We start from the raw sequence: 13,692 nt of genomic DNA, 5'->3' as shown, positions 1-13,692 counted from the left end.
TGGCGTGTTTCTTAAAGCTTTGGAGAGTGTCAGAAAAAGTGTCACCATGGAATACCACAAAGCAGCTCGTCGCTTCTCGATGAAATTTGACGGGAGTAAAACCCTGGCCGTTTTATTTTGTCCTGAATTGTTTGACATGTTGGGTTGAGACATGAACATGAGAATGGCCATGATGAAGTAAAACGAATTACCAATCATTTACGACAACGAGTCTTTTAGCAAGTTATTTCGTACCCCGGTAGAATTGAATCAAGAACTGAATTTGATGTTCGTGTATTCCGATGTGGTGGAGTACAACGTGGTGGGACACACCTCTGTGCCGTTACTGCGTGTCATTCCTTTCAAAGTGGATTCTGCCACAAACGCTGACGAGGAAGGTGGAAACACTTATCACGTCCACCGCGAATTTGTACATCCTCACTATTTGCCTGTCAGCAAGTCGTATTTGGACACGGTCAACATTACTATAAAAGGAGATTTGGGACAAAATATTCCATTCACCAAAGGAAAAGTCACGGTGAAACTCCATTTTCGAAAACGGTTCTCTCACGACTCGTAAGTCATGTATCCAGTGTACCGAGGGGTTGCTCGACAGCGAGGACACGGTTTAGGAGATATGTTAAAATCGGCCTTTCGTTCGGTGGCCCCGGTGTTGAAACCGACGGTGACACGCGGATTGCACGCCTTGAAAGATGCGGCACTGACACAAGGCAAAGAATTTCTCCAAAATGTCATCATCGACAAACAAAACCCTAAAGAAGCCTTCATGAAGGCAGGCAAAAATGTCTTGCTGCAAACGGGCAAAGACATTTTAGGCCGACGAGACACACCTATAAATGCCCTGCACGCTAACGAGTCAGGCATTCAGCAAGGACAAGGCAGAAAGAGACGACGAAGAAAACACCCTTTCACCAGACTTCACACGTCGAAAGCGAGAAAGACAAAGAAAAGAAGAACCGTTCGAGACTTAGACGTTTTCGATTATTGAGACACAGAACAAAATGATGCACCGAGAATCTTGCGCTTGTTCCAAGTCGGAACTGGATCTGTTTGCCATGCCCCCCACCATGATGACCATGCAAGAATCCCAGTGGGTGGAATTTCACCCCGTCTCCTGTTTGACAGCCTCAGCTCCCATCGAGTTTGAAATCAAAGGACAGCCCGAAGATTACATAGATCTGAATAGCAGTTACTTGTGCTTGAAAGTCAAAGTTATCGAAGATGACAACACAAACATAGAAAGTGATGAGATAATAGCTCCCGTCAACAATTTCATGCATTCCTTGTTCAGTGGAGTGGACTTGTACTTGAATAACAAACTAGTCAGTAACAGCATGGATACTTATCGTTATCGTGCCTACCTGGAAAATCTCTTGACGTACGGAATAGATGCCAAGAACACTCATCTCAATGCCTGTGTGGTATGGGAAGCTGACGATGCAGGCCAGTTTGAAGAATTCGAAATTAATACAACCAAAGAACACAATGCGGGGTTTGTAGAAGGAAGAGACAAAATCAAAGACAGACACAGTTTAGAACTGATGGATTGTTTACATCTGGACATGTGGTTACAAGAAAAGTATTTGCTCAACGGAGTGAATGTCCGCCTGAGACTGAATCGTAGTAGTGCCGCTTTCCATTTGATAGGTAGTACCGCTTGCAAAACTGTCATCGAGGAAGCCAGGCTCTACGTACGACGCGTGGAAGTGTTACGTAAAGTGGGAAACGACATCAGTCAGACGTTGAGCAGAACGACCGCTAAGTATCCGATCCGACGCGTGGAAGTGAAAACCTTCACCATTCCCAAGGGACAGCGATCCATGATCGAAGATCATCTGTTCCAAGGACAGCTACCCAAACGTTTGATCGCTGGTATCGTCGAGAATGAAGCCTTCAACGGAGCTTTGGCTAAAAATCCTTTCTACTTTCAACACTTTGGCGTGTCCAAGATCGAAGTCAGTCGCGATGACCAAACCTTGTGTACCCGACCTTTCGAACCTGACTTTGAGAAGAAGAATTACTTGAGATCGTACTTGTCCCTGTACGAAGCTACCGGACAGATAGGAACCAACACCAGTCACGGCATTACGTACGAGGATTATGCAGGAGGTTATGCTTTGTGGGCTTTCGATTTCACTCCAGACCAAGGCAGCGACAAGGGACATTTCCACCCTATAAAATCCGACCAGATTCGAGTGGAAATTCAGTTTGCATTTAGTGACTCATTTTGATCCTCGTTCTTCTAGAAACGATGTGAAAGTAGATCGATGGTTTTGTGACCAGTATGCTTATCTTTTGTCTCAAGCTAGGAAACGTAGTGTCCATCAATGGCCTAATGACTTCCAACAGTGGAGATCACAATTTCATTCACAACGTTGTCAGCCCTGTTTAAAGTAGAGTATGAATTGAAAAAAAATGTTTGTGATTTGAAAAAAAATGTTTGATGTTATAGTGTTGGATTATTGTTAAAAAATGTTGGTTAGTGTTAAGTGATTTTTGAATAAAAAAATGTGTTTTGAAAAAAATGCCTTTGTCGTTTGTTTGGCTATAAGAATGTTTGATTGATGCTCTTTGATTTCTTACTATCCCTCTCATGACACTCATTGAACGTTGCGGTTCGAAAACCGTGTGGGGGATGTTTTCCTTCACGTCCGCGCTTTGACTTTAAGAACCGGGGGAGTTTCCAATCTAACCATCCATTGTCGACTCATCCTCCTACGAAGATGTGCTCCAAACTAGCTAAGCTAAACGAAGCCTACGTGAATTTGCATAGGGTCAGACACAGTCTGATACCAAAAGCTGAAGAGGTAGAGAATGTGAGAATGTTAAAAGTCACTGAAGACCTGATAGAAGAGCTCTTCAGAGAAGAAGTGAACAGGGAGAAAGAAGAATGGACAGAGAAGTACAGATTTCAGAGACAGCAGCAACAGCAACAACAACAACAGCAGCAGCAGCAGCAGCAGCAGGAACCGGAACCTGACAGAGGTTTTGTCGATTGTCGTATCGACACCAAAGAGTTCTTCTTCTCTTTCCGAAGAAGCAGACCTATCGTCAGAAAGTCTATCCTCAGAGGACGTCGCATTCTTAGAAACTAAAAAATTGCCATAGCAAACAAAAAACCAAAAAACCAAAAAAAACAAAAAACCGCCCTTTTCAGGGCTACCCAATACTCTAGAAAAGAAATAACAATCAATTTGCCAATGTGTGTAGGTAGAGTAGTGTGAATATAAACACTCTTTTTTATAGTGTGAGGGTATGTGTTAGTGTATAGGATTGTGTGTTTGTAAGTGCTCACGTACGTTGGTATGGATAGTAGATTAAGATCATGTCTTTTTTTTTTTGCTGTTAGAGGTGTGGGGAGAGTAGATTTGGGGTTTGATTGCTTTGAGTATGTGGATAGTCTATTGAAGTGATTAATGAAAAAATTTTAGAATAGTGATGGGTAGTATAAAAAAGTGAGTGAGTGTTTCTTTTAGGTCCGCGCGTTGTTTGGTCATGATCTAGGTAAGATCAATTTTATATTTTTAGGGGGATGTTTTCCATCACGTCCGCGCTTTAGCTATAAATTGAAACTCGCTGGGTAGTCTAGCTACCCTGTTCATTCTTTGACAAAACAATGAATACCAGAATTGTGAAACTGCTAGAACTCCAGATGCACCTGGAATATGCCAGGCGCATACTAAATGAACTGGCCGCGGAGGCCATTGTCGAAGAGGGAAGGATGAAAGAGGAGGAGGAAAGAAGAAAAAAAGAAGAGGAGGAAAAGGAGAGAGGAAATTTCAGAATCCCAGAGACAGAAAATTGGGATTCTGAAGCCACTTATCCCGCCTCTGCACTCCCAAGAAGAAAGGTAAAAGGAGACTGGGGAAGAAGATGTGTGTGTGGCGCCAGGCAAGGAAGGTGCCAGCATTAGATAGGTGCATCTGGAATTGAAAAAAATCCAGCCCTTTTCAGGGCTACCCAATACTCTAGAAAAGAAATAACAATCAATTTGCCAATGTGAGTAGGTAAGTAGTGTGAATATAAACACTGACTCTTTTTTCATAGTGTGAGGGTATGTGTTTGTGTGTTTGTGTGTTTGTGTTTGTAAGCGCTCATGTAGGTTTGTGTGAATAGTAGATTATGGGTTTGTTTATTGTTTCTTAGCGTATGTGGAGAGTATAGTTTGGGTTTAGTAACCGCTCACGTACGATTGTGTGGATAGTAGATTATGGATTTAGTTTTAATGATTTGCGTGTGTAAATAGCAGATTTGGGGTTTGTTTATTGCTGGTTCACGTATGTGAATAGTAGATCATATGAAATGAGAAAAGTAGGGGATGTTTTCCTTCACGTCCGCGCGTTGTTTGGTCATGATCTAGGTAAGATCAATTTTATGTCTTGGGGATGTTTTCCATCACGTCCGCGCTTTCACTATAAGAACCCACAGTATTCGTCGTTCAAACCATTCTACAGAGAAGATGGCTTCAAACCACCTCGATAAAATGCAAACATTGCAAGACGTCATGGACAATTTGGGCATGATGGAACAAATGCTAGTGAGACTAAATGAAGACCACTATTCTTATAGCCCGCATAGAGTAAAGATGGAGATTAATAACTTAAGAAAAGTAAAGGACATGATAAGTGCTGTGATGAAAGAAATAAAGGAGGAGAAGGAGGATGAAGAGGAAAGGATAAGGATAAGAGAATGGAATGAAAAAATTGAAAAAGAAGAAGAAAATGAGAAGAGGAAGAAAGAAGAGGAGGAGAAGAAGAAAGAAGAGGAGAAGAAAAAAAGAAAGAAAAGAAGAGAAAGAGTGTAGGAGAGAAAATAAGAAGTTGGTGGAGAAATAGAAGAAATTAGAAGCAGAAGAAACCCAAAGGCCCTTTTCAGGGCCACTCATAGGTCTCGAAAAGAGAATGACTTTCGATTGCCTACCCCTTTTTTTATTTTTTTATTTTTTATTTTAAAAAAAAAAAAAAAATCCCATGTTCAATTTCCCTTGACGCTATACAGTCCCACCCTGTTTAAATTCCTTTGACGCTATACAGTCTCCTATTCCCATGTTCAATTTCCCTTGTCGCTAAACAGTCCCACGATTTTTCTCCATGTTAATTTCCCTTGTCGCTATATGTTCCCAGGGTTTTTCTCCATGTTAAATTTCCATTGTCGCTATATGTTCCCGGGGGGGGGGGGTCTGTAATGCTAATTCCCATTGTCGCTATAGTATCCCCATTCACTACTACCACGTGACCCTTATCCGGGGTGTTTAATTCAAGTTTTAAACCATCGTATTAGAGAAGTAACACCGTTGGGCTTTTATATTGGAAGGGGTCTGCTGAGTCGTTTGGAGTTATATCAAATTATTTGGATTCAAAAGGATTAATTCTTTTTTCCTGGAAATATACATGTGCTCATACGAAATTCTTGAACATTCATAAAAAAGTTTATTCGGATTTTTAAAAACAAACAAGGAACTGTAGACTTCAACACAGTACAGGCTACATTATACGTAATCGCCTTCCATCTTGGATTCTACGTCGGGACTCGAACTTGAAATAATTAGAACATTTTGTTATTAGGACTTCTAAAATTATATTCGTGGATTATTCATGGGTTATTTCTGGATTTGACTCTTGAAACAGTAAGTTCATGTTTACAGTATTTTTCCAGGAAAATATATTTTTTCAAAGCTTGTTGTTTTCACTCTTCTGTTAATGTTTATTCGAGCCTACACACTTACCATAAGAATTAAGAGCTTGTCCGGGATATAGAATTTTGGTTAGAATATTTCAGAAAACTTTGTTTTCAGAAATTTGAATTTCCATAGTTTTCGTAACTTTTAGTGAAATCGGCAACATTTTTCTAAAATGTCATCAAAAGTGGAAATCTCTTTCAAATCCTAACCAGGAACAATTATATCTTTTCAAAAAAGATGAACTGATTGAACTTGCCAGAAAATACGATCTTTCTGAGGTAAAGGCTTTCTTAACGAAACAGGAAATACGAACTATTTTGATTCAGTACTTGGTAGAAAAGAATGTTTTGGATAAAAGTGCTATGGTTTCGATCAATAAGTCTGTATCAGACTCTGACACAAAAGTAAAGGAATTATAATTAAAATACAAGGTGGAATAGGAGTTAAGGAAGCTGGAACTTCAGAAAGAGGAGAGAGATGCAAATGCAGTTACAAGAACAGCAAATGCAGTTACAATATGAGAAAGAGGAGAGAGAGACACGAAAGAGCGGAAGCAAAAGAGAAAGAAAGACAAATGCTATTATACAAAGAACAAATGCAAAAGAAGAAAGAAAGAGATGCAAATGCAGAGAGAGACTGTAGAGAGGTAATATCAATTTAAAATGAAAGAAATGGAACCGGCAAGTGAAAAGCACATTCATACTTAAAATACAAATTTAAGTTTTGATCTTGCAAAATATATAAGATTAGTGACCACTTTCAGAGAAAAAGTAGACAAATATTTTCCTTATTTGAAAAAGTTGCTGAAAATTTGAAATGGACAAGGGAGCATTGGACTAAGTTATTACAATGTGTACTCGCTGGTAAAGCTAGTGATATTTACCGTTCACTGTCAGTTCAATAAAGTAATGACTTTGATACGGTTAAAGAATGCATCTTAAGGCGATATGACTTATTCCCTTAAGCTTATCCGCCAAAATTCAGAAACTATAGAAAAGAAGCCTAACAAACTAATGTCGAATTTGCTAGAGAAAAGAGCAGTTATTTGATAGATTGTGCTTAGCCAAGAAAGTTGAACAAGATTATGAAAGTTGTAAGCACGTCATTTAAATGTTAAGAGACCAGATTATAACAATAGGAAGTGTACTGCCTAGGTATCCGAGCGTCTCGGTTGCTATTGGTCCTCATGCGAATAATTAGTAGCATATTGTATGCATGGAATGGAATAAAAGTATGAGCTTTTATATTTATAAGTGTTTAAATAACTAATATTGACATCTATTTACATGCCTATTCTGAACTGTGCCAGAAGTTAGACGACTTCTGCTGCAATAAGCACTGGAATCATAATTTTAGAAACCAACTCGTCAAGTGAAAGCATTATCTAAAACAATTCAACATAATGCCAGGATGGGATTAAAATTCAAAATGGAAACATTCTTTCCCACTGAAATATCTAATTAGCTTGGAATTCACCTGCTTTAAGTTACAGTATTTAGTGAGCATATATTGGTGATTGCTTAGCAGATGACGAACCTATCATTGACGTTAGATCAGCGTGATACGAATGTCCTCTTGTCGCTACAGTAGTGGCCACAATTTTGAGTGCGATTTGTTTGCGTTAATGTTCGAGATACGCTTGGATTTATTGCACAATTGCAAAGAACTGGTAACATCAAATATTCGCCATGATAATGACCAAAAAAGTGGTCCCACAAAGTAAAGTCTCCGTGCTAGACAAGGTTTCTAATTTGGTAACTCAAAGGTAAGACTTCAAGTCTGATTATGATTGCATTCCTGAACCAGGTTGATAGGTTTCGAGTGCAAAATCATCTTTATTTGAACAGTATATCCATCAACATTTACATCCTTTTAGTAATAATTCAGTATTGTAATTTGATTGGACACAGTGAATCTGCCATCTGCAATGATCATGTTCCAGAAAAAACTTGTTCTTTCCTTTGTTCTAGAATACAAGTGTGAAAGTGTTGTCAACAACGTTTCGAGCAATAAGATGTTATAGCAATACTATTAACTGACCGATAATTTTTATTTGCTTCAATGTTAGTATCCTCCAGACAATTTTGCAGCGGAACAATACATGTGATATAAAATAAAACGTATCTTTATTCTAAATACGCCAATTTTTCACTTATTTCAAATGCTTTTTAATTAAACACCCGTTATAACACGGGGTTTATATTATTGTGGCTTCCTATTTGTCCGTCCCTCAGTTATATGTATTTTCCATATTATCCTGAGTTCTATTTTATTTAATGGACACGAAAATTTACTGAAATATGGTAATGAAGTAACAACAATTTATTTGGAGGTTAGGGGCATCCATTTATTATGTACGCAAAAATCTGGCAAAGCTTGACCCCCACACATATGCGTACTTTTTTTACATCCCACCACCTGCGTACGTAAGCTTGAAAACCCCCATTTTGCATAATGGCCTATATTTATTCTATGCAAAAACGATCAACGATTAATCATATTAACGTGTTTAATAAAACAGATAGTCCACCGACGTTGAATATATGGCTGCATCAAAGAAATATACTGCGTAACTTTAAAAAGTGTCTAGTGTCCACTAAAATTCAAACGCCGACTGAACCCAGTCGAATAGGTTATGTATTAGACAAATTATTATCGAGGTTTCACCGCCTCCCATTTCCTATGCGTACGTACATCATTAGTAGATCCCCCTCCATACGCAAGCGTATGCATGTGGGTTAACTCCCCTCCCACTCATTGCATACGTACTAAATGAACGGCCCAGTTACTGTCAATAACCAGATTATAGAGGCTAAAACCCAGTCTCTGTCTCTGTCCATAAGTAAACATTTCCGTTTCTAAATGATAACCTCGTTAATGATTTTTTTCTTCTTCCCGATGATCGTTGAGCTTCATAGCGGACGGACACAATTCATTTTGGGGTTCGGTAAGTCAAGGGCATAGCTAAAAACAGCCTTTCCGTCCGTCTGTCCGTAAACCTCATGGGTCTCAATTATACGTTTGCTCTTAAAACTAGCGCATCTTTGGTATTAGTGACATAAATCAGGAGAATCAGACAAAATGTACACAATAATATTTTATCTTAAGTGTCGATACTTTCTTCGGCCTGCCTAAACTGAAAACAAATTCAGTGGTACTGTTTGATTCAATATAATTATCACCACTTTGTGTTTTCCTAGACTAGTATAGACCAGACCCGATCGGTTGCAACAATATATATATATATATATATATATATATATATATATATATATATATATATATATATATATATATATATATATATATATATATATATATATATATATAAAAGCGTGCGTGAGTTATATATGCTATTGGTTCACAAAGGGCCGACAAGAGGGAAGGGCAACCTGGGATATATCCCTGGAGACCAGAGCCCGTAAGGTAGCCTGAGCCAAACAACGCTTTAATTTTATTTTAAAAAAGTTGTTTGAACAAGAACTGAGAGGTCCGGGTGTTTGTTACCACAGGGCCCGTGATCGCTATCTACGGCCCTGAGTTCATACACTAAATAAAATTAGTCTGCGTAAACTGAAACTTGCACCATGCACCATGATATACTCTCTGGTCACTGCCCCCTCCCCTCTGCAAAGAAAACGAAAATAAATAAGTGATTGAAAAAGATCCTTGCGTAACAGAGACTATAATAGCAACAGAGAATGAAATTGAAACAATCTAATACTATTGCGCCCAATGCTGTTTAACTTCTTTACACGTTAAAGCGTTAATTAAGCTTTCCGCCACCAATTGTTATCGAATAGCATGTACTTTACTTTAATCCGCAATAACTTTTTATGTTCACTGCAACCATCAAACTTGATACACACATTGGAAAATACATTATCCATTGAGGAACAATATTAGACATTTAGTGCAAAATGAAGGATATACTTTAGGAAGATTAGGTGAATAAATCAGCAAGAATCCTAATGTTAAAGTCATAAAAATATGTGCATACATCTGCATTCCCTGTGCATGGCCCCTTATAAGGTAGGTAACAATATCCAGCTAAACATCTTCTAGAGACGTGTGCAAATGTCATTGATTTGTTGAAAGTTTCATATTACGTTCATGACACTCACATATAGCATTTGTTAAATTCAACAGTTCTGGTTGTTTGAAATCTATACTAGGTTTGCTTCCGGGATAAATGGTGGCTCAACATAATTCATACCTAACTGTCATGAAGACTTGTGTGGATACTTTTGTATGGTAAGTTGATTTCAAACTAATAAATATAACATAATTATGCAGTATTGCATATAACAATATATTATTTGATATTATTTTAATGTAACAAAGACACAAAGCTTATCCATTGTCATCGCTGCAGAAAAATGCTAACATAATGAGTAACAAGACAATATAACACGACAGGAACTGCAATTTGTGTGTGTAAGAGTTATCTAAGATACACAGCAGCCGAAAATAACAGAAACTTTAGCATAAAAAAAGAATATAATCCAAAGAAAAACGTAAAATAAACATTAGAAGAAGTACAGGACAAATATACATACTTGAACTATTAGGTCTTACAGTTGCACTACATTTTACTGAGAGAGCGGCAACAGTCGCTGCGATGCTTCCAGTTTTATTTATCCCCAAATATGTGAGCTTTTTTGCCCGCTCGGCTCAAGAGGAAACTGCAAGCATAGTTGGGGATAAACAAAGCCGTCGAAGCATCGCAGCCACTATTGCTGTCAAGTATTTGAGCACAAAAACGTTATAGAATTTAAGTTATAAAAACTTCAAGATTATAGTTCGATCGTTACAATCGTATATAAGCCAAGCAGATAACCTGAAAACCTAAATAACACATGCTACTGGTAATCATATTAGAGCTGCACCACGAGGTCTAGACATCACTGCTGTCTGGATTAAAGTTTGTCATTATTCTCAGCGTGAAGTTCGCCATGCGTGGTCATTCAACCAAAGATGTATTTACACAATCTGTTAGGTCGCCGTCATGGTTTCATGGTGGTGTATTTCCAATCTTGAACGATAAAGACACCGAAGCTGTTCATAAATAAATTAAACTAATTATGGGAAGATTTTCGGAATATTTAAAATACCTTCCAAAGGAGTTACATATTGATGCCTAGGAGATCAGTTTTGTACTTCTACATATATCCACAAACGTATTTAAGACATGTTGCGGTCGCGACATATTTCACTGGAAAATTTCACATTGAGCTCTGTGCAAACGTTTGTGCCACTGACCAAAGCAACAAAATAGATTGTAGCCGAAACCGTAGAAGCTGGGGAAGCGGTAGAAAAAAGCTGCAAAAATCACCACGACGATGATGGAAGCAGAAGAATAAATGGGTCATATTATTAAGAGAGCCAAACGCGTAAGTTATATGAAAAGGGCACAAGGGCACCACAGAGAGACTACTGGACACTTTCCAGAGACGATTACAGGTATGCAAGAAGACAGGAGAGAATTTTGAGAAACAATTTGTGTGATAGCAAAAGGTACACGTGTACTTGATGCAGACTCAGAGCGGCGATTAAGAAGCTTCCACCACCACCGCCACCACCACCCGTGTTCGAATCAATTACTGAAATACCACAGCAACATTTGTATAATTAAAGTCGGTAATAGATCTTTGCAAATACTATATATGCCGCTCAAAACATTCAACACAAATAACCAATACATATTGAGAAAACGAAACATCGACATCACTGGCCAACACAAGGCTTAGGTTGGTATTTAGGAGCATTACAGAACCGTGGGAAAATAATAATAAAATACGGCATACATATCAGTCTGCAGACTTAAAGAAAGCCGCAGAAATTTATAACAATGGCTCAGATCAAAGAATGAATATTAGATCCCGCTTTTAACATGGAAGTGCTTGTGTTGTGAGATCAATGAGAACAACATTTTCAACACTAAGAGTCTAGGGATCCAAAGAAGTTCAGGGCCTTTGCATTTCAGGTTCATGATACATATCGGTATTTTCTTGGATGCGAAGCTTCTGTGAAGTCCTAGAAAGCTTATACAAGTCAATAATGCTGCGCAACATACCAACGATAATGACGGATTTGTCAACAACTGCATCACTGCGTTGTTCAACAGGCACGCTTCCTCATCGATGGAAAGGAAGTTAAAGCATATCTTATGAAAGTTGACAATGCTACAATAATTCATGATATGGTCCGTTCCATGGACAATTACTTAAGTTCTGCTGGCCCATCTATGCTATTCACAAAGACACAAGCGCATGTTCTTATAATGCAAGGACAACATAAATGAGTCAGAAAATGCTGCTGCAGATGTGGAAAAGGTATTCATTAACGTCATTCCAAGCCCAACTTAACACGTGTACAGGATATTTCTTACATAATTCCACTCAGTTATATTCGGCTTTTTATAAATGTTTCTCGTGTCAATTTTGTGGCTAAACAGTCACGTTAAACAAAATGGCAACACCCATGATCAATTTGCACGGTGTTGGTGTCGCAGAAAATAAATTTGTGTCATGAAAATTTACACTTCGGATTGCATCAACGAGTCATTCAGTGGATAAAGACGCACATATAACATCATGTATAACGTCTATAGGACATGAACAATTTCTTATCCCAGCACGACTTTAGTATGCTGTACTCAATTTATTATATTAACTTCGAACATACAGACTTGTCTTAACTGCATAGACCCGGAAATTGTCAATGTCTTACTTTAATCCTTTCTGACGGGACCCTGCTATTGCAGTGCTTGATTTGCCCAATGAGGGTTATTGACGTGCCTGTAGAACGTTGTATAATTTGTAATGGAAGATGTTTTCAAATCTAACCTCCTTTCACGAAGTGAAGGTTGATCTTAATCCAGAAAAGTATGAGAACATAAAAATAGCAACACAGGAATAAGACTTATCAAAAGGAAAAATGTTTTTCGATTATCAAGGCACGGAGCCAAAATCTCCGTTGCAGAAATCGTATAAAATTATGGCCTCACCGTTAACTCATCCACTTACCAATTTTTATATAGCCGCTTTTGCAAATCAATGAAACATTTCAGAGATGACTCTATGCAGTATGAACTCGGACTCAGGATTGCCCGCAAAAGGATACTATCATCATCAACCTGGGTTTAACAACAGAACGTGACACCCATTTAGTTGATTACCTTATGAGACCCAGAAGTCTGTATTTTCCCTATATATTTTTATCTCAGGACAGCGAACTAAATACTATATTTTAATCGACGCTACCATTGCAAACTCCGATGAAAGTGCCAATATCTCAGGATATTAATTTTGAAACGTTGCGTATACTTGAGCGAAGAAAAGCTTCAACACCAATATCATGTGCGTTAATTGATTTGTACATTGTTAATTAGAACGTAAGCTGCGTATTGCTGGAATTGTGACCAGGGCAATGGGAATTGTTGTCAGAGCTATGTTAATAAAAACCGGTGTCTCAGTTTCAGCAGGTACAGTAATTTATAAATGGCTGAATTTGCAAATACATATTAATTCAGAGTTTCTCGCAGCAGCAGGAAGTAGTCTCAATAAGATCAGTAAACTATACTCGATAGCATAAAACCATGAACATAGCGGAGGTCACGACCGTGCTGGCAGAAATGAAAAAACTCTGATGAAGTCGTGCGCAGATAGGGCAATTTTGTATGTTAACTTTCTAGTTTACATTTGTCAAAATGAATTAATCATGAAATTTCAAGGTCGATGTCTTGTAACATTTCTAGTAAAGATGACGTGATCCAACAAGGACATCGGTACTGGTACAAATTTCAGACTGACCTACTGATTAGCTAGATTATGTTTTTGAAAGTTATCGTTCCGTTTAATACCCCAATATTGCATTTTCTCTACTGCTTATTATATCAAAGGATTTTACACAGAAGTGATTATTCTTGGTATTCATACTGGTCTTTGAAAACTGCATTGATTAGACATGTAGCATGATGTCCCACCTAGTCACATTATCCGGACACGAGG

At 38.2% G+C, this 13,692-nt stretch overlaps 1 protein-coding gene across 1 annotated transcript in view; it reads left to right on the top strand.

The window, feature by feature from the left end:
- Positions 1-9,912: 9,912 nt before the first annotated feature.
- The window catches only part of LOC149775947 (uncharacterized), a 76,174-nt gene continuing 72,394 nt past the window's right edge, over positions 9,913-13,692 (top strand). Inside the window, exon 1 of the mRNA XM_089942803.1 lies at positions 9,913-9,934. The gene's annotated coding sequence lies outside the window, so the exon portion shown is untranslated. The remainder of the gene's footprint in view (positions 9,935-13,692) is intronic.

Source organism: Sinohyriopsis cumingii, chromosome 18, assembly GCF_028554795.1.
Source record: "Sinohyriopsis cumingii isolate HCF-2022 chromosome 18, ASM2855479v2, whole genome shotgun sequence".
Lineage (NCBI taxonomy): Eukaryota > Metazoa > Mollusca > Bivalvia > Unionida > Unionidae > Sinohyriopsis > Sinohyriopsis cumingii.
This window is presented reverse-complemented; position numbering and strand designations above follow the sequence as displayed.